The sequence below is a fragment of the Cibotium barometz genome, chromosome 65 (genome assembly GCF_041138505.1).
Source record: "Cibotium barometz isolate CiBa-2024 chromosome 65, ASM4113850v1, whole genome shotgun sequence".
NCBI lineage: Eukaryota > Viridiplantae > Streptophyta > Polypodiopsida > Cyatheales > Cibotiaceae > Cibotium > Cibotium barometz.
The window spans coordinates 22,092,075-22,114,400 of NC_141110.1; positions in this window are offsets into that span (position 1 = coordinate 22,092,075).

Consider the following 22,326-nt stretch of genomic DNA (forward strand, 5'->3'; position numbering starts at 1 on the left):
CCTCCGTTTCCTTGTGCCGCCTTGCACTGAAAGATTTTCAATATTAGAAAGCTTTCGTTTATGCTCACGTGCACCTATTGGTGTGTGCTTCAACCTCCTTATTTTTCTTTGTAACCTAGATAATTTATCTCTTTGATTATTTATGAGTGTTTCTTGTTCCTTATTTTTCATGTCTAGCTCATGTGAATGTTTTTTCAAATCTTCAATACTTGAATTAATTGAGTGTAAGTATTGGTTATGAAGACCACCACTAACAGAAAGTCTTTTACAATAACCTAAGAGCCCATTTTCCCCATCACCTACATATCGAATAAAACTAGTCAAGTCACAAAATGGTGGACTGTACAAGGTCAAAGGATCATAGGGGAAGAGATTCCCATCCACCCAAAGATCAACATTCTTCTTCCCCTCATTTCTTAGTGTGGACATGGTTGAATTAGGTAATGGTTGCCTAACATATGGACATTTTACTAGTGTATAATCTTCATCTATACGAATGTGAATGTCTACTTTACGCTTTCTACCATTCGTAATATCATCTAAAGGCATGTCTAATTCAAGATGACAAAAAAATAAGATTAATAGAAGATTAAAAAAGAGATTTATATTAGATAATAATATTCTAACATTTGGAATGATCTTAGAGAAATATATATTAAGAATATATCTCTCTAAAAAAGCCATTTTTGATATTCCAAAAATAAAGATTTTAGTCATGATTAGGAGATATGATAAGAATGAAAGGAGTGGGGTAGCATTAAATGACATTAAATGAGATAAGGATTTAAAAATGATATTTAAAAATAAACTTTTCAATATATATATATATATATATATATTTGGGAGGAAAGTTTTAAATAAAAATACATTAAAATGTGAAAAGTATCAAATGAATATATATATATATATATATATATATATATATTTGGGAGGAAAGTTTTAAATGAAAATACATTAAAATGTGAAAAGTATCAAAAAGTCATTATTTTAGTGGCCTCAAAAAACGTCCTTCTATTTTGGGATATAAAATATTAGAATGCATCTTGTAATCTCATTAGATAACATAGCAGTTAGGAAGATATGACAAGAGTGAAGATTATGAGGAAGTTATGAAGATATGACAAGATTGTTATATGAGGTAGTTATGACTAAGAAATGATATAAAAAATTCACTTTTTGGGTTTATATATGTATAAGGAAAGTTTTTTGATGGAAAAACTTTTATAAAAAAAAGAAATTTTAAAAAAAATCATTTTTTGCTCCCCCCTTATGGGTGTGGTGATGTAACTTGCATTCTATTTTTGGTATAAAATATTAGAATGCACCTTGCAAACATTAGATATCATAGAAGCTAGAAAGATATGATAAGATTATTATGAGGTAGTTATGACTAAGAAATGATATTAAAAAATTCACTTTTTGGATTTATAAATGTATAAGGAAAGTTTTTTGATGGAAAAACTCAAAAAAAAATTTTAAAAAGTCAATTTTTGGGCCCCCTTTATGGCCGAAAAGTGAAACCTTGGGAATGGTGATGCAACTTGCATCTAAAAGTAGTGGGTTAAAATATTCCAAAACTATAGACTATAAAAGTAGTAAAAGCTAGTGAGAGAGTGGATAAAATGTAGATGGTAGGACCTAAAAAGTCTATAAAAAATAGGGGAATCATTTGCTTTGTCTCCCACTATGGGGTCAAAATTAGCATTTTTAATCAAAAGATTACTAAAAATTAGGATTTCTTACATGGCCCATTTCATAGTCTAAATTTTCCCTAATGTGGACTTTTCTATGAGACTGGTGTACAAACATACAGCTCCATGGGTACACATGCTGATTGGGCTAGTAGTATTGCAAACAGGAGATCTACCAATGGTTTTATGTTCTCATTTGGGAGTGCTGCTGTGAGTTGGAGTAGTAAGAAGTAGCCAACAGTTGCCTTGTCGAGTATAGAGGCAGAGTACAGGGGTGCTGCTGTGGTGGCAGCTTGTGAGGTAGCTTGGTTTCAGAAGCTACTTGGTGACATGGGAGAGCCCCTGGATAGGGCAGTTGTAATATATTGTGACAACATGAGCAGCATACAGTTAGCCAGTAATTAAAAAAATATCCTTCATGCATCTTTCTATGCATAAAAATCAATTTTAATAAGAATAACACTTTTGTAATAAAAAAAATTCCTTTATGCATCTTTCTATGCATAAAAATCAAATTTAATAAGAATAACACTTTTGTAATAAAAAAATTTCCATGATGCATCTTTCTATGCACAAAATCCAAATTTAATGAGAATAACACTTTTAATAAAAAAAATTCCATTATGCATCTTTCTATGCATAAAAATCAAATTTAATGAGAATAACACTTTTATAATAAAAAATTCCATTATGCATCTTTCTATGCATAAAATTTAAATTTAATGAGAATAACACTTTTATAATAAAAAAATTTTCATTATGCATCTTTCTATGCATAAAAATCAAATTTAATGAGAATAACACTTTTATAATAAAAAAATTTTCATTATCGGAGTAATTAGAATATTTCTTTTAGATGCAAAAATGGTGGGAATTACTCTTTTGGAATAACATAAAAATAACTTTCTTTTCCACAAAATTCTGGAAAATTTTACCATAACCTCCTTTGTATGGCTGACCATTTCTCATTTTTATCATTCTTTATTTAACTTAAATTAACCCAAATTAGATTCGTAGAACTCTAATCTACACAATTTTCTAAATTCAAGAGAGTAAACAATAAGAAGAGTTTAATTAATCCCTTAGTTAATCTTTCTAGGATTGAGAAAGGTTGGAATGTAAAGAAGAGAAGGGGGTGGCCTTTTCATCAAGGCAGAGCATTTGAATTTAATTCAATCAAATACAAAACATAAAAATCAAGAAAATCATAGATTTAAAATTTATAAATAAGTAAGAAAATTAGCTTACATGAAGCTTGTAAGCTCTCCTTTGGCTTGAGGGATTGAGGGTTCTACTCTTGTTTGAAGCAAGAGTGGCCACCAATTCACTTTGGAGAGGATTAGGCCAAAAACAATTGAATTATTAAGAAATTCAATGTAGATGACTGGAGTAGAGTAATAGTGCATAAACACCATTAAGCTTTTACAAAGGGGGAGGCTTCTATTTATAGGAAAAATTGAGCCTCAAACCAAGCAACCTGATTCTAGAATTTTCCAAATCAATTTGGTCAATTTTTGACCATTTTTGGGTCAGTTCAGCTTACTTTTTGGATCTAGTTTTGAAACATGAGAGAGGAGAGATGAAAATATCTTATTTTATTGATTAAAAATTGGGGGTAATGATGAGAAAAAGGCGCTTACTTCATGAGGGGAGATCCCCACTCTGAGGTGTCAAAATTTAGTTTTTTTTACTCTTTTCTTTGGTCCTTAGTCCACTCTTCATCTTATGTGAGCATTTACTCATTTTTGGGGGGGTTTTCTTTTATTCTTCAATTTATCTCCTCCCTACATTTGGATTAATCCTATTGATCCATAGGAGTCTTAATCCAAAATTTTTAAAAAATCTGGACCCTTAGGCTGTCTTTTGTGCACATTATAATTTATTTCTAATGCACCTTAGGAATTTCTTTTTAAACTTCTGTTTTGGGGAAATTTACTTTAATGAGAAGGGATATTTTTCCATCCAAAGATATCTAAAAACTGAATTATCTCTCTCTAGGCCAAAACAGGTAGAAACAAATCTTTAATTATTCTGAAAAAGGGATTAATTATGGGGGAAGAAACTGGACATCTTGAGGGGCTGGGGAGGAATCTTACATCCTCTCCTACTTGAAGAACACAAGATGTCCTCATCTCGCAAACTGGGGGTAATCTCGCATCAGTTCGGCTTCTTTCTCCCAGGTGGCGTCTTCAAAGGGTAGAACTTCCATTTGACTAATAATTCTCTCAGAATTCTATTCTTGAGAACTTTCTCTCGAACATCAAGGATTTTCTTCAAGTTGGAGTTCCATCTGCTCTTGGGTTGAAGAAGTTAAGAGTTCATCTCATTAAGCACATGATTCGGGCTTGGTACATACTTCTTAAGTAGGTTGACATGAAATACATTATGTACTTTGAGATGAGGAGGCAGAAGAAGTTCATAGGCTAAGTCACCTACTTTCTTTGTAATCAGATATGGCCCACATAATCTGTGGGATAACTTCTTGTACTTCCCAAGAGATAGAGAACTTCTTTTGGGGCGTACTCAAATGAAGACCATATCTGCTTCTTTGAATTTTCTGCCCGACCTCTTCTTATCTGTATACTACTTCTGTCTATCCTGGGGGCAGCTTTTATATCCTTGCGGATTGACTGCATCTGTTGCTCCATGTCGTCAAGCATCTGTCTGAAAATCTTGACCCTAATCAATGGGTCGGGACCAAGTTAATGGTGTTAAGCAGTCTTGTCCATACAGAGCTTTGAAAGGGCTCATCCCGATACTTCGGTGATGAGAAGCATTGTAGGCAAATTCGACTAGGTGTAGATAGCTTAGCCACTTCTTGGGTTCCCTGCCATAGCATGACTGAAGTATATCTTTAATTACTTGGTTCACCCTTTCTGTTTGACCATCGGTCTTGGGGTGGTAAGCTGTGATGAGATCCAAGAAAGTTCCTACTGTGCAATCTAAAGATTTCCTTGAGGAACACTCTGGCCACATCCACTGCAGTGTAGGTTTCTTTTACTGGAATCAGATGGGAGACTTTGGTTAGTCTATCAACTACCACGAAGATGGAATTGTAACCTGATTGCACTGAAGGTAGTCCAGTAATAAAATCCATACTGATACATTTCCACTTCATCTGGGGGATGTCTAATGTAACTTCCGAAGCATTTTTACCCTCTCGGCTTTGACTTTCTGACATATCAGGCATTGACGTACATGATTAAGTACATCCTTTTTTAGTCCAGGCCAAAAGAAGCTTTTCTTTACAGACATGTAGGTCTTGATGAAACCTGGATGTCCTGCTATAAGGCTATCATGGGCTTCATTCAGAATTTGACTAGTTCCCTTATCATTGGGAATGCATAGCCTGCTATTATAATACATAATTCATTCATCCAGGTTGTACCCTTGAACTCGGTTTAACTCCTGAGGAGTTTTGCTTTCCTGCATAAGTAGGGTAGCAATAGGGCCAAAGAATCTATCCTACATGATCTTCTCTCTTGCTTCATTAATCAATGGATTTGACACCACTGTGATTGCAAGCAAGTAGGCTTTTCTGCTGAGGGCATCTGCTACCACATTTTCTTTGCATGGGCGGTACTTGATTTCTAAATCAAATTCCTGCAGGGTCTGCATCCACCTTCTTTGGCACATGTTGAGATCCTTCTGAGTGAAGATCCACTTTAAGCTCTGATGATCTGTTCATCAAAGTGAATCTTTGACCCAGTAGGTAATGTCTCCACAACTTCAGGGCATAGACTACTGAAAGTAGCTCCAGGTCATGGACAGCATAATTTCTCTGATGCGTTTTGAGTTTTCGGGATTCATAGGCCACTGCATGAGCGCACCTCCCAGGGCAAAATCACTGGCATCAATTACTACCTCAAAGGGTAGAGAGAAATTTGGCAACTTCAAAACAAGATTGGTTACCAAGGCGGTCTTCAGCTTATCAGCACTCTGACACCTGGCAGACCATTGAAACGGGGTATTCTTCTTGAGAAGATTAGTCAAGGGAGAAGCTATGAGAGCATACTTAGGTATAAAAATTCTATACCAACCAGTTAATCCCAAGAATCCTCTGACTTCTTTCACTGTCTTTGGTTCAGGCCAATCTATGACTACATGGACTTTTGCAAAATCTAGAGAAATTCCGTCTTTGGATACTAGAAAGCCCAAGTATTCAACATGGTCGACAGAGAAAGTGCATTTGCTCTTTTTTGCAAAGAGTTGGTGCTTCCTTAGAATCTCAAGAACTTTACGGACGTGAGCTTCATGGTCAGCTGCATTCTTTGAGTAAATCAGAATATCATCAAAGAAAACAAGAACAAAATCATCCAACTATTCTCTAAGAATGTCCTGCATTAGGCGATTGAATGTAGCTGGGGCATTTGTCAATCCAAACGATATAACAATAAATTCATAGTGGCCATTACGAGTATTGATGGATGTCTTCAAGATATCTTGATCATTAATCCTAATACCTTGATTTGAGATCTATCTTTGTGATGAAGATCTGGGCTTCATTTAGCCTGTCCCCAGAAGCTCATCAATTTTGGGGATAGGATACTTATTCTTAACTGCTGTCAGCTGATTGAGACCTCTGTAATCCACACAGAGTCTTAACGTTCCATCCTTCTTTTTCTGAAAGATAACTGGCGCTCCCCAAGGTGAAACACTGGGTCTTACAAACCCTTGTTCTAACAGCTGCCTAAGATGTTCCTTGAGTTCAATGGCTTCAGGGACTGGCATTTTGTACGTTTGCTAGGCTACTCGCTGAGCTCCGGGGGTCAATTCTATCTCATGATCTACTTCCCGAATCGGAGGCATCTCAGTTAGCTCTGCTGGGAATAAATCATCATACTCACTTAACCATTCTGGTTCTTTAGCCTTTAACTTTGTGTCTACCAGATTCATTTTGACAACATAAATGAGCTGCTTCTTTCTAAGTCCTTTCAGTAACCTAGAAGCTTTTACTAATTGCAGATCTGGGGATCCGAAAATTCCAGTTCCTTGAACTTTGTTCCCGTGAAGGTCACGGAAGGAAATGGTTCCATTGTGAGACAGTGAATGTCAGCTTGATTTTTGTGGAGCCAATCCATTCCGAGGATTCCGTCAAAAACTCCCAAAGGTAAGACTCTGAACTGGTAGTCAGTTACATTCCCATCTAGATTAAATTGAATACGATCTGTCTCATGGTGAGTGAAAAGAATCTTCCCACTGGCCAATTCAACTTGCATAGGTTTCCCTGATTTCTCTTCTAAGACTAGCTTACGCAAGCATCCTGGGGAAAAAAATGAATGAGTACTGCTTGAATCAATCAAAAGCTTGAATGGCTTACCCTTATACTCAGATGGAGTATGGATGACAGAGAATTGACGATTTGGCCCTTGGTTTTCAATCGCGGAATAAATCTGACCTCTTTCCTCTTCCACTACTTTTGTTATCGTAACTGCTCTGGCTGCTGCTGCAGATTGGGGTGGAACTCTTTCTCTTTGGTTACCCCAGTTCTGGGAGGGAGCTCTGAGATTACTATGAATAGAGGCAGATGGTTGAGCTGGAGTCCTCCTGGGATTGCCCTGATTTTGGCAAGACAGTTGATTACGAAGGGGCTGGTCTCTGCACTCTGGGTCCTTGACTTCCCTGTCCTCTGGGTCCTTGACTTCCCTGTCCTCTCTGGACATGGCAGGAGTCGGTCAGTCTTTAAACTGGTGACCAAAACCCTAACACCCAAAACATTTGTTCTCACTTCTAAGCTCATCCCTCTGAATCCTTGAAAAAGGTGGGGCTCCTGAGAGAAAGTGTTCTGAGGGAAGGGTCTTCATTCACTTTTGAATCTTCTAGCATCTTGATTTTGATTAGGGCCTTGTTGCCTCTTTAGGGGTGAAAAGTTTGAAGCACTTCTCGGGGTTTGGAGCCTTTTAAAGTTTGAGGGTGCAGGCTTTGGCGGGACCTTAACAACAAATTCTTTGGCAAAGTCCTTTGCCATTCTGACAGCTTCTGCCATTGAGATTGGTTTGGCATTTTTCACTAAAGTGTCCAATGGCTTGTTCATCCCTCGAATGAATCTCGCCATCAGCTGCTCTTCATCCAAAAGTAGAGAATTTTTTAGGAGAAGGGCAAATGCCTGATGGTATTCTTCAATCGTCCGGCGATCCTGCTTCAGTTCCAAGAACTCATTCATTTTGGTTTCCAGGAAGCCCGAAGGACAGAACCTCTTCCTAAGGTAAGCTTTAAGGTCTGACCAGGTCTGGGTATTTCGGTCAAGATGGTTTGTCTCGCAATGATGCCTCCATGCGACCCTGGCTGTTTCCACAATTTTCAATCTGGCGAGAGCCATCTTGCTCCTCTCATTTATAACCGGTTATATCAAAATACTCTTCCATTGCCTCGATCCATTTTTCCACTACTTCTCCTAACTGTTCCCCTTCACCCTTGAAGGGACCAGTTGGGATCGGTGCAGGACTTTACGAACGTCCGGATCTAACTCTTCATCATCGGTAAGAGGATCCGGCTGCCTAGCAGCATGGGCCACACGCCTCATGATTCTGACAAAACAATATTTTTGTCAACTTAACTTTGTCAACAGATTTATGACTATTTAATTTTTTAGAGTTATTTCTTAAACAAATAAATATTCCATCATAATTCTTGAAAACAAGATTCACTCTGATAATTTTATTAACCAATATTCACAACCACGAAAACAATTTGGAATCTTTTGTAAAACATCATTTATTATCAAAAGTTTTTGATATATACATAGAGTGTCTCGGCTCCAAAAGTCACCGCCTCAATAACGTACACATAAAAAGGGAGATTGATTACAGGGGAGGAAACTAGATATCTTGAGGGGCTAGGGAGTAATCTTACAAAACCAACATAGCAACTTTAAATTTCCAAAAAACAAACTTCATAGTTCATACAAATGTGCTACTCTACACAATAAAACGTACTCTGAAACTGCTCATCCTCATCTACAGAGGAAACTCCCCCTTGGGGTAGTCTATCCACCATGGGCACAATATCAAAGTGTCCTTGCCCCGTAGCTTGTTGATCCACTCCTCAGGGTATAATCACATCTCCTCTATCTTGTATTGCACCCATGCGTCTGAAGGGTGCTCATGAATATATATCTGATTACACACACAACTTCTCCACCACCTAATACAGAAACATTATAATTCTTTAAAAAAATGATAAACTAACAATAACAATTGTTCCACCATCTTGTATGCTAAAATAACAATAATAGTATTGTGGCATGCTACTACATACCTGTACAAGAGGTGTCGTGATGTGCACTTCAAGTGTGGTTGTTGGTCAAGATCCAGGGTGACATGCATTTTCCTTTTCCACCTTACAAATGCCTTTTCAAAGTGAGTCTTCCTGAAAGCTTTAAGGACATTTGTGATACCTACCCTAGAGTCTAGTGTGGCTCTCTTGTGCATGCTGGCTAATGGCAAGTGAGCTCCAACTTCGCGTACAGTTGTAGCATGTACTCGGTTAATTGGAACCAGCATACATGCCGATGTATCCACATGAAGAACATTCTATCATATGGAGGAATCTGGGTGTCTCTCATTGCAAACTCACCACCCAGGCCGCCAATATGTCAAAGCCTATATATCTTGCATTGTGAACCAGTATTATATGTCTACTTACATATGAAAAAAACTTTAATGCGTCGAGAGAGTTAGAGATCTTACTCTGCATTTAAAATATGTGTCCTAGCGATCTCTGCTACCTTGGGAGTATTGAATCTATTATCCTTTTCACCCCTGCCCATCACTTTCTTAAAAACTCTTTGACACAGTCAAGGTTGGCAATTTGTGTGCCAGCTCATGTCCCCTCTTTGTAAATAGCGCCTCCTTCTCCTTCAGGGCATATTTATAATTCTTATCAAACATTTCTGCATTTAGAATGTATTCTCTACTCCCTCGCTTAGACAAGCCACTGACCTTGGCTTGGTATGTGGCATCGAACTCAAATTGCAATGCATTTATGTTTTAGAAACATATTTCAAAATCAAAACATGGCTTTATTGTGGTTTGAGAATGAGGTGCGCACATACCTTGAATACCAATTGAGAGAGGAGTGTCATGGGAAGCTCCAGCCACTTTGATCTGTTAGGCCCCCAATGACTTAAAGAGCTTTCTCACACCCAACTGCAATCCATATGTATTGGTTACCTCACTTGATGTGGCAACTTGTGACATGCCTACTTTCTACGATATTGTGATCTCGTCTGGATTTTCGGTGAAGCCCTTGGATTGTAAATGCATCCGTGGAGTAATTTTTTTTAGGGATGCGAGGGTCTGAGAACTCAAGAGTGAGAGAGATGGAGGAGTTTTGATTAATTCAAATGAGGGACAAAAATAGCCTGAGAAGGATTTGTGGGGCATTTAGGGAGAGAGGCATTGAGGAAGAGGGTGTGTGAGAGGGGCGTTGAGGGAGAGAGGGGCATTTAGGGAGAGAGGCATTGAGGGAGAGGGGCATTGAGGGAGGGAGAGGGCATGTGAGAGGGGCATTGAGGGAGAATTGGCATGTGAGAGGGAGTTGTTGAGGGGGAGAGGGAGCGTGTGAGGGGGAGGGGGAGGCCGCTTGTGAGGGGGCTTTCGGGAAGAGGGTGCATGTGAGGGGGAGGGCTCTTGTGAGGGAGCGGGCTCTTGTGAGGGAGCTTTCACTGTGTAACGGCTTAAGAAGCCATAGCCATTGTGGCATGCGCCATGTGTATGGCATGAACATGACATGCGATGTTGCCTACATCGTGTAATGCCTGAGCTCGGGCATTATACGTGGCATGCCTATGCGGACTGCGTAATTGGTGCCACGTGTAATGCTCGACCAAGGCCATTACACACGTGCTACCACGTGTAATGAACGAGCTCGAGCATGCCTACGTGGTGGACAACGTAGTCCACGTAAGTAGCATAGTCCACATAGGCATGCCATGTGTAATATCAAACTCGGTCATTACACGCGGACAATGCAGTCCACGTAGGCAACGTAGTCCACATAGGCATGCCACGTGTAATGCCCGAACTCGGGGCATTACACATGGTAGTGCCATGTGGATTGCATTGTACACGTGGCCATGCTACGTGTAATTCTCGAGTTTGGGTATTACACGTGGCATGTCCATGTGTACAATGCAATCTATGTGGCTGCCACATGTGCCTATGTGTGTGTGTGTGTGTGTGTGTGTGTATACATGCACACGCACACACACACACACACATGTATATATACATATTTATATGTGTGTGTGTGTGTGTGTATATATATATATATATGTACATATGTGTGTGTGTGTGTGTGTGTGTGTGTGTGTGTGTGTGTATATATATATATACATATGTGTATATATACATGTTTATATATATATATATATACATGTGTATATATATACATATGTATATATACATATTTATGTGTGTGTGTGTGTGCGTGTGTGCATGTGTGTATATATGTGTGTGTGTGTGTGTATATATATACACACATACATATATATATGTGTGTGTGTGTGTGTGTGTGTGTATGTATATGTATATGTATGTGTGTGTGTGTATATGTGTGTGTGTGTGTATACATATATATATGTGTGTGTGTGTGCATGTATATATATGTGTGTGTGTATATTATATATATATGTGTGTGTGTATATTATATATATATATGTATGTGTGTGTATATATATATGTGTATGTGTGTATATATGTGTGTGTGTGTGTGTGTATTATATATATATGTATGTGTGTATATATGTGTGTGTGTGTGTATGTTTGTGTGTGTGTGTGTGTGTGTGTGTTTGTGTATGTTTGTGTGTGTGTGTGTGTGTGTGTGTATGTGTGTGTGTGTGTGTGTGTGTGTGTGTGTGTGTGTAATGAAGCATAAGCTAAGGTCCAAAACATGTAAATAATGGGCCATGGGCAAGGCTACTATAAATAGGACCTTGGGTTCATTGTGGGGATCTTTTAGTCATTCATATCTTGGACATCTACATGTACTCTTGGCTCCTTTCTTGGAGATGGCCTTTCATGGTCTAGGGCTCATGGAAAACTTGATAGCCATCCTTATGGTGAGAGGTTAAATCACTTAGGCCTTGTGCACATACTTTCTTTGCTACATGTGCATGTGGATTTCTTCTATTTTCATCATAATCACATGGATTTCTCATATGTGTTTGATGCCCATCAAATGGATGTTAGATTTGGACTTTATGTGTTGATTTCTTGATATTTGGTCTATATACATTTCAATTGGTATTAAAGCTTTGATTTTGATCCACTTTCTTGAGGTTTTCTAAAAATATTTTGAGTTTTCTTAATTTTCTTGATCAAGAAGATGGGTATGGGGAATTTGGATGGTTGAATCTCTTTGTCATTATTTGTTTCTAAGCTTTTGGAGCCATGGGTTTGATTGGGATCAACTTTTGGGGGAGCCGCACCAAAAATTTGAATGCTTAGACCAAAATTGGGGGAAACTTAGAGCCATTCAAGGGGGATTTTCATTTTGTTGATTTCTACCCATGAGGGTGCTGGACATTTGGTCGATTTTCTCCCATCATTGGAGCTCAAACTTCACCATTTAAGCTTGGTATGGCTTAGGGAAGGCCTTTAGCAATGGACTCGTTGGTTCAATGGTGAGAAACAAAACAATTTGTTGATTTGTAACTCAATCACAGGGCGGCGTGCAGCGCTGTAAGATCCCTGACCCCACTGTGCAACAAATTCTGGGGTGCTAACAGTGGAAGTAGCACTTCTTGCGCGGGGTAGGGTCCCACACTCGGGGCCTCGCCCACGGATATCTAGACAAGAGACTAAACCATCGGTTTTTTCCAAAACCGAACCCGGAAAAACTTCCCTTGCCTCGAAAGCACGGGCGATTCCACACCAGGATAACTTTTCTTTAACGTAGTCAAAAGCCTTAACTAACTGAGGTCATCTGACCAAACCCGTAAGTCCCATAGTCAGATTAGGGAAAAAGACTGTACTTGGATCATAGAGACCAACGCTTTTTTCCTCATTGAGAGGCACAGCCGTTGATTCTTTTCCATAGAAATTGAGTCTCGATTTACGGATCCATCAGTCAAGCCTAACCCCATCAGTCCCATGGGTTAGCCAACCACCCAACCACTGTAGTGATGGGATCCAATTAGGAATTTGGTTAGGTTTTGTCCCGGGTACCAGGGAAAAGATTTCCCAGGCCCCTAGCCGGAAGTTCATGCAAACATAAAACTAGTCACACCACTTACATACCCAATATGAAATTGCCTTTTTCTCAGCATTAGCTATCTTAAAACAATCCTTTAATGAAACCATTGTGTCACTGATCACAATCCTCAAAATCTCTGGTTGAATCCTTATTTCCAATCATTCCTTCATTGAAGTATCTATGGCATCATTGGCAACCAGAACGCTCACCACCTGTTCACTCAGGGGCCTTTTCGATAGTTCCTAGCTCATAGTACCCGGCAAATATTCACTTATAAAAATCAAGATGGAATCCTCGTTGAAGATCAGCAAGATCAACCAACAGATCCATATAAGAGAGCTATGGACACATCAGTTGAGGACCAGCAAGGTCAATCAACCAGATCCACATTCGGTTTCAGAAATTAACTCTTACTCCTTGTCCCAATATCTTCCACGACGCACGTGTGGGTATCTTCGGCGACCCAGAGCCTGAGCACCGTATGGTCAGCACCCTCTAGGATCCTTCGCAGGTCACCTAGCGCTTCACTCATAGGCCGCTTCCTTGGTCCCTCATCCACCGTATATCGGAAGCTTACCATTTAAATCGAACCGAGGCTGGTCAAGACCTCGGCCGACCTTGCTACGCGAGACGTCCTCCATTGATTCTCTGTCGGCAGTTGCAACTTTATCAGTTAGGTCTCCACGACCTTATTCACAAGACGGTCAAAATGCTTCCCCAGTATTCTTGACATAAAACAGTCATTTACAAACAGTTTACAAAATACAGTTTCTATAATGAACTCGCATCTTTCCACATTATCCCTCATCAATCCACGTTACTTATTCCACATTCCATTCATATGTGTACTCATTCTTATCCAATCACATCATTTTCCATCTCATCACATCAGATTCATTCCCATCACATATCATTTATTCACATCCCAATTCACATGCCATCACATCTCATCCATTCACTCATATATCGAGGTCACATCATTTCACATACACATTCGCATTCATTATTCCACATACACATCCACATTCGTACTTCCACGTCCATACATCCACTTCCACATCCGCATTCATACATACATATCCATATCCACATCCATACATCCACTTCCACATACATACATCCACATCCACATCCACATCCATACATCCATTTTCACATTCACATCCACATCCATACATCCATTTTCACATCCACATTCATACATCCACATCCACATTTACATCCACATCCACATTCACATTCATACATCCACATCCACATCTACATTCATACATCCGCACATCCACATTTACATTCATACATCCACATCTACATTCATACATCTACACTTCCATTTTCACATCCACACATCCACATTCACATTCATACATCCACATCCACATTCACATTCATACATCCATTTCCACATCCGCATTCATACATCCACATCCATACATCCATATCCACACATCCACATCCATACATCCACATTCACATCTACATCCATACATCCATTTCCACAACCACATTCATACATCCACATCCACATTCATACATCCACACTTCCATTTCCACATCCACATATCCACATTCACATTCATACATCCACATCCACATTCACATTCATACATCCATTTTCACATCCGCATTCATACATCCACATCCACATCCACATCCATACATCCACATTCACATTTACATCCATACATCCATTTTCACATCCACATTCATACATCCATATCCACATCCACATCCATACATCCACATTCATACATCCACATCCACATTTACATCCACAGTCATACATCCACATTTACATCCACATTCATACATCCACATCCACATTCACATTCATACATCCACATCCACATCTACATTCATACATCCGCACATCCACATTTACATTCATACATCCACATCTACATTCATACATCTACACTTCCATTTCCACATCCACACATCCATATTCACATTCATACATCCACATTCACATTCATACATCCACATCCATACATCCACATTCACATCTACATCCATACATCCATTTTCACATCCACATTCATACATCCACATCCACATTCATATATCCACACTTCCATTTCCACATCCACACATCCACATTCACATTCATACATCCACATCCACATTCACATTCATACATCCATTTCCACATCCGCATTCATACATCCACATCCACATCCACATCCATACATCCACATTCACATTTACATCCATACATCCATTTCCACATCCACATCCACATCCACATCCATACATCCACATCCACATATCTATTTATAGAATACAAGAGAATTCTTATTTTTTATATAAGATTTCTTTACGCATCTATTTATGCATAAATTCCATTATAAGGAGAATAACACTTTCGAAATAAAAATCAATCTTTTATGCATCTTCCTATGCATAAAATCATTTTAAATGAGAATGACACTTTTGAATTAAAATTCAATCTTTTACGCATCTTCTCATGCATAAAATCAAAATTGATGAAAATAACTCTTTTGAACTAAAAATAGATTTCTTTATGCATCTTTCTATGCATAAAATCAAAATTGATGAGAATAACACTTTTGGGTTAAAATAAATTCTTTATGCATCTTTCCATGCATAAATCCAATTTAGTAGGAATTACACTTTTAGAATAAAAGAATTTCTCTTATGCATAAAATCATTTATGATGAAAATCACACTTTTAATATATAAAAAATATCTTTTATGCATACAAATCATTTATGATGAAAATCACTCTTTTAATATAAAAGAATTTCTTTTATGCATCTAATTTATGCATAAAATCATTTATGATGAAAATCACACTTTTAATATAAAAAAATATCTTTTATGCATACAAATCATTTATAATGAAAATCACTCTTTTAATATAAAAGAATTTCTTTTATGCATAAAATCATTTATGATGAAAATCACACTTTTAATATAAAAAAATATCTTTTATGCATATGTTTATGCATACAAATGAAAATCACTCTTTTAATATAAAAGAATTTCTTTTATGCATCTAATTTATGCATAAAATCATTTATGATGAAAATCACACTTTTAATATAAAAAAATATCTTTTATGCATACAAATCATTTATGATGAAAATCACTCTTTTAATATAAAAGAATTTCTTTTATGCATCTAATTTATGCATAAAATCATTTATGATGAAAATCACTCTTTTGAATTAAAAATAAAACTCTTTATGCATCTTTCTATGCATAAAATAAAAATTGATGAAAATAACACTTTTTGGATTAATTTAAATTCTTTATGCATCTATCCATGCATAAATCCAATTTAGTAGGAATCACACTTTTAGAATAAAAAGTAAAACTTATTTTTACACAATTTTAGAAAATTTTGCCATAACCTCCTTTGTATGGCTGACCATTTTTCAATTTTTAACTTTCTAAATTCAACTAGAATTTCACCAAGAGTATTTAATTCATTCTAATGTAAGTAATTTCTACTTATTTAAGAGAAACGTTATGAAAAACTTGATTTTATCCATTAATAATTCATCTAGGATAAAGAATGGTTGGATTTACTAAAGAAGAGAGGGGAATGCCTTTTTTAAATGAGGCATAACATCATTTTCATTTTAGAGAAGACAAAAATCATAAAAACCATTAAAATTAAGCGTAAATGGAAATTTATGTATTTCCTTACTACCATTCATCAATTAACTTCAATAGCATTAAAAAGCCATTCCAATTAAGCTTCTCAAGCTTGAGAGAGGTTGAGAAGAGAGAAACATTGAGAAATTATGGAAAAAGATCAAAATTCTCACTTTACCTTACAAATTGCTTGATTCTTTAATCACGGTAAAGGCCCCCAACCAATCAATTGGTTTGGTGTGTTGATGGAGCCACCAATGGAGATTGAAGAAGGAGGGAGGCTCCAATTTCTTCAATTTGGAGAGAATTTTTGAGAATAGTAAAAATTATCATTATTTCAGCATAATTCTGGCATAGTATAATTCTCCTATTTTTTACAAAGGGCTCAAGTTCTATTTATAGGAGAGGGAGGCTCTAACCAAGACCAACTGATTTCTAGAATTTTTGAGATTCAGTTTGGTTGAATTTGGACCAGATTTGGACCTAGTTTGGTTCCTTTTGATTTGGACCTAGTTTGGTTCCTTTTTTATTCAGTTTGGTTCCTTTTTTATTCGGTTTGATCCAAGAGAGAGGAGAGATAAAAATATCACATTATTTTTTAGTTTAAAACTCATTCAAGCATGTGAAGTAGGTGCCTCCTTGAAGGGACTCCCCTTCCTTACACATGTGTCAAAATGGAATCATTATACCCAAAATATCTCATTTTTTTAATAATACTCATAGTTTTTTACTAATAAAACTTGTACATGGTCAACTCTTCATCTTATGTGGGCATTTACTCATTTTTTGTTATTTTCTATTACAAATTGGATTTATCTCCTCCCCACACATGGATTGATCCTATTGGCCCACAGGAACCTTAATTTAAAATTGTTCAAAAATTTGGACCCCTAGGATAAGGCCTCTTGAGCAGATTATACTTGATTTCTAATGCACCTTCTGGAAATCTTTTTGAACTTCTGTTTTAGGGAAACTTATTTTAATAAGATGAGAAATTTTTCTATCCAAAAATATTCAAAATCAAAATAATATCTCTCTAGAATATTTTCTCTCTCTAGGCCAAAACAGGCAGAAACAAGATCTTTTATATTTCTAAAGAGGGATTTGACTACAGGGGAAGATACTGGACATCCTGAGAGGCTGGGGAAGAATCTTACATTCTACCCCACTTAAAAAATGCGAGATGTCCTCATCTCGCAAAACTAGAGGAGAATTCTTTTTCTTAAGATCCAACTGATTTTGGGTTCCTTATAGTCTGGAGAACCCAACAGAATCCTAGGATAAAGATCCCTTATATAAAACTTATCATCAGATAATTAATTCACTCAGATCGTAACATTCAATTCTTATTACAATAATGGTCCATTAGACCGAAATTTCTATCTGAACAGTTCTTCATGGAAATTTTTCTATCTGAACAGTCCTTCATGGAAATTTTTCATTTATGCAGATTTTTAATTTGACCTCCTTTAACTTGATCCACTGGGTCAAGTGTTAACAGCAGCAATCTGCCAGCACAATCCACTAATCTCATAGTGATTTGTTGGAGTCATTAATGTCATTCTAACTAAGAACATTATCACAGGGACTCGTCCCATTCATCCTCATTGAGGTTTTGCTTAGTTATTACAATTCACCCAAAATTCAGAAATCTTCATTTTTCAATCAGAATCCAAATCAACTCATCATTTCTCCATCAGAATTTAAAATCATATCAACCACATTCGAATTCATCATCTGGATAATATTAATGCTTATAATTTCAAGTCTTAGATTTACTCGTATATACTACCAGTAAAGAGCTGCAGTTATACCCTCGGTATATACGGGTAGTCACGGTCCTTAAATACTATCATATCTAGGCCTCAAGCAAGTCAGGGGTTCTATACAATTGCGATACTTCCATCTGAAGACCCAATTACCAAATTACGAATTTCAGTTTGAGCATCAAATCGTATGAAATTTATCACACAATTACAACCTTTTAGTGCTTCTTGATAAATTTTTCACATATTTGGCTTCTTGGTTGATCCTCATTAGCCAAATGGCTCTGATACCAACTGTAAGATCCCTGACCCCACTGCGCAACAAATTCTGGGGTGCTAGCAGCGGAAGTAGCACTTCTTGCGCGGGGTAGGGTCCCACACTTGGGGCCTCGCCCACGGATATCCAAACAAGAGACTAAACCATCGGTTTTTCCAAAACCAAACCCGAAAAAACTTCCCTTGCTTGGAAAGCATGGGCGATTCCACCAGGATAACTTTTCTTTAACGTAGTCAAAAGCCTTAACTAACTGAGGTCATCTGACCAAACCCGTAAGTCCCATAGTCAGTGTGAGATCCCTGTCCCCACCATGCGACGGATTCGGGGTACCAGCAGCGGAAGTAGCACTTCATGCACAGGCCAGGGACCCACACACGGGGCCTCGTCCACGGATATCCGGACAAGAGACTAATCCGTCGGTTTTTCCAAAACCGAACCCGGAAAAACTTCCCTTACCCGGAAAGCACGGGCGATTCCACCAAGATAACTTTTTACTCTAATGTAGTCAAGATCATTACTGATCACGCTGATCCGACTGCACCTATAAAGATACTCGGTCGGATCAAGGAAGAAACTTGCACTTGGATCATTGGGATCAACGCTTTTTTTCCCATCAAGAGGCACAGTCGTTGATTCCTATCCATAGAACAATTACTATCTGGGATTTACTTTATCTATCGTAATAACAGAAATTGAGTCTCGATTTACGGATCCATCAGTCCAGCCTAACCCCATCCGATCCCATGGGTTAGCCAACTGCCCAACCATTGTAGTGATGGGATCCAATTTGGAATTTGGTTAGGTTTTGTCCCGGGTACCAAGGAAAAGAGTTCCAAGGCCCCCTAGCCGAAAGTTCATGCAAACATAAAACTAGCCACACCACTTACACACCCAATATGAAATTGCCTTTTTCTTAGCATCAGCTAACTTTAAAACAATCCTTTAATGAAACCATAGTACCACTGATCACAATCTTCCAATTTATCCGGTTGATTCATAATTTCCCATCATTCCTTCATCAGAGTATCTATGGCATCATTGGCAACTAGAACGCTCACCACCTGTCCACACAGGGGCCTTTTCAATAGTTCCTAGCCCATAATACTCGGCAATATAATCACTTATAAAAATCAAGATGGACTCTCGTTGAAGATCAGCAAGATCAACCCAACAGATCCATAAAAAGAGCCATGGACTCATCCATCGAAGACCAGCAAGGTCAATCAACCAGATCCATGCCCGGTTTCAGAAAACAACTCTTACTCCTTGTTCCAATATCTTCCTCGACGCACGCGTGGGTATCCTAGGCGACCCAGAGCCCGAGCACCGTATGGTCAGCACCCTCTAGGATCCTTCGCAGGTGACCTAGCGCTTCACTCATAGGCCGCTTCCTTGGTCCCTCATCCACCGTACCGGAAGCTCACCATTTTAATCGAACCGAGGCTGGTCAAGACCTCGGCCGACCTTGCTACGCGAGACGTCCTCCATTGACTCTCCGTCAGCAGTTGCAACTTTAATAGTTAGGTCTCCACGACCTTAATCACAAGACGGTCAAAATGCTTTCCCAGCATTCTTGAAATAAAACACCCATTTACAAACATCATTTACAACAGTTTACAAATACAGTTTCTATATTAACTCTCATTTTTCCACATTATCCCTCATTAATCCACATTACTTATTCCACATTCCATTTATATATGTACTCATCCAATCACATCATTTTCCATCTCTTCACTTCAGATTCCTTCACATCACATATCATATATTCACATCCATATCCACATCCACATCCACATTCACATCCATACATCCACATCTATATGCTTACCTCCATTTTCACATCCTCATTTATACATCCACATCTCGTATCCACATTCATACTACATACACATCCATATCCACATCCATACATCCACACCCACATGCATACATCCACTATCACGTCCTCATTCATACATACATCCACATCCACATTCCCATTCACATCTATACATCCACATCTACATCCACATACATACATACATCTACATCCACATTCCACATTCACATCTATACATCCACATCTACATCCACATTCACATACATCCACATCCACATTCCCATTCACATCTATACATCCACATCTACATCCACATTCACATCTATGTATATACATCTTCATGCATACATCTACATCCACATTCACATCTATGCATATACATCTTCATGCATACATCCATTTTCACATTCATACATCCACACTCCCATCTCCACATCCACAACATCCACATACATATACATCCATTTTCACATTCCCATTCATATAACCCCATATGCCTTCACATCTAATCTTTTACATCACATCCATTCTCGCCCTATCACAACCCATATACATCTTATCCTATCACATACACTTCTTACTTCATCCCATACACATCTTAATTTATCTTATCACCTCCTCACTTATTTCATAAGCATCTTATCACCTCTTATCACATCTTATACACCTCTTATCACATCCTATCACATCTCATTTCTATTTATAGAATACAAGAGAATTCTTATATTTGATATGAGATTTCTTTACACATTTATTTATGCATAAATTCCATTTAAGGAGATTAATACTTTCGAAGTAAAAATCAATCTTTTATGCATCTTCTTATGCATAAATTCAATTTGGTAGGAATTACACTTTTAGAATAAAAGAATTTCTCTTATGCATCTAAGTTATGCATAAAATCCATTTATGATGAAAATCACACTTTTAGTATAAAAGAATATCTTTTATGCATACCTCTATGCATGAAATCCAAATATAATAAAAGTCACACTTTTAAAATAAAATAATCAACTTTTATGAATACTTTTATGCATGAAATTCAAATATGATAAAAGTCACACTTTTATGATAAAATAATCAACTTTTATGCATACTTTTATGCATGAAATTCAATTGTGATAAAAGTAACACTTTTACATTAAAATAATAATCTTTTATGCATACCTCTATGCATGAAATCTAATTATGATAAAAGTAACACTTTTATGTTAAAATAATAATCTATTATGCATACCTCTATGCATGAAATTCAATTGTGATAAAAGTAACACTTTTATGTTAAAATAATAATCTTTTATGTATACCTCTATGCATGAAAATAAAAATGATAAAAGTAACACTTTTTATATAAAAATTTATCCATTATGCATACTTCTATGCATGAAAATAAAAATGATAAAAGTAACACTTTTGATGTAAAAACTTATCATTTATGTATAATATAAAAATTTAATTTCTCCATGATTACAATGAAATTCTTTCAATTAATCTACGATGATAATTCCTAGAATATGGTAGGAAGTCCTCTTTTTATGCTTTGAATGAATTTATTTTATGCGTAATTTTTATAAAAATTTTGCCATAGCTCCGCTGCTATGTGACTGATAAATCTCAATTTTTCTAAGGGATAAAGCTTATCATTAAAGAAATAATTAGAATGGTCTCTAATTGGATCATCAATCCATAATGGATTGAATCATCAATATACATAAACTAAAAGCATAGAAAAAAGCCATTAATTTGGCCTCAAGCATAGCTTAATCTTGGATTAAGAAAAAGCTTTATGAAAAGCTTCATTTGGATTGAGAATGGGTCATGAGTATGACCATTTCTTGAGTGAGAGAGAGAAATTACATAAAAACCATTAGAATTAAGGATAAATAGAAATTTATGTAATTTTTAACTATCATTAATCAATTAACTTGAATAGCATTCAAAAACCATTCC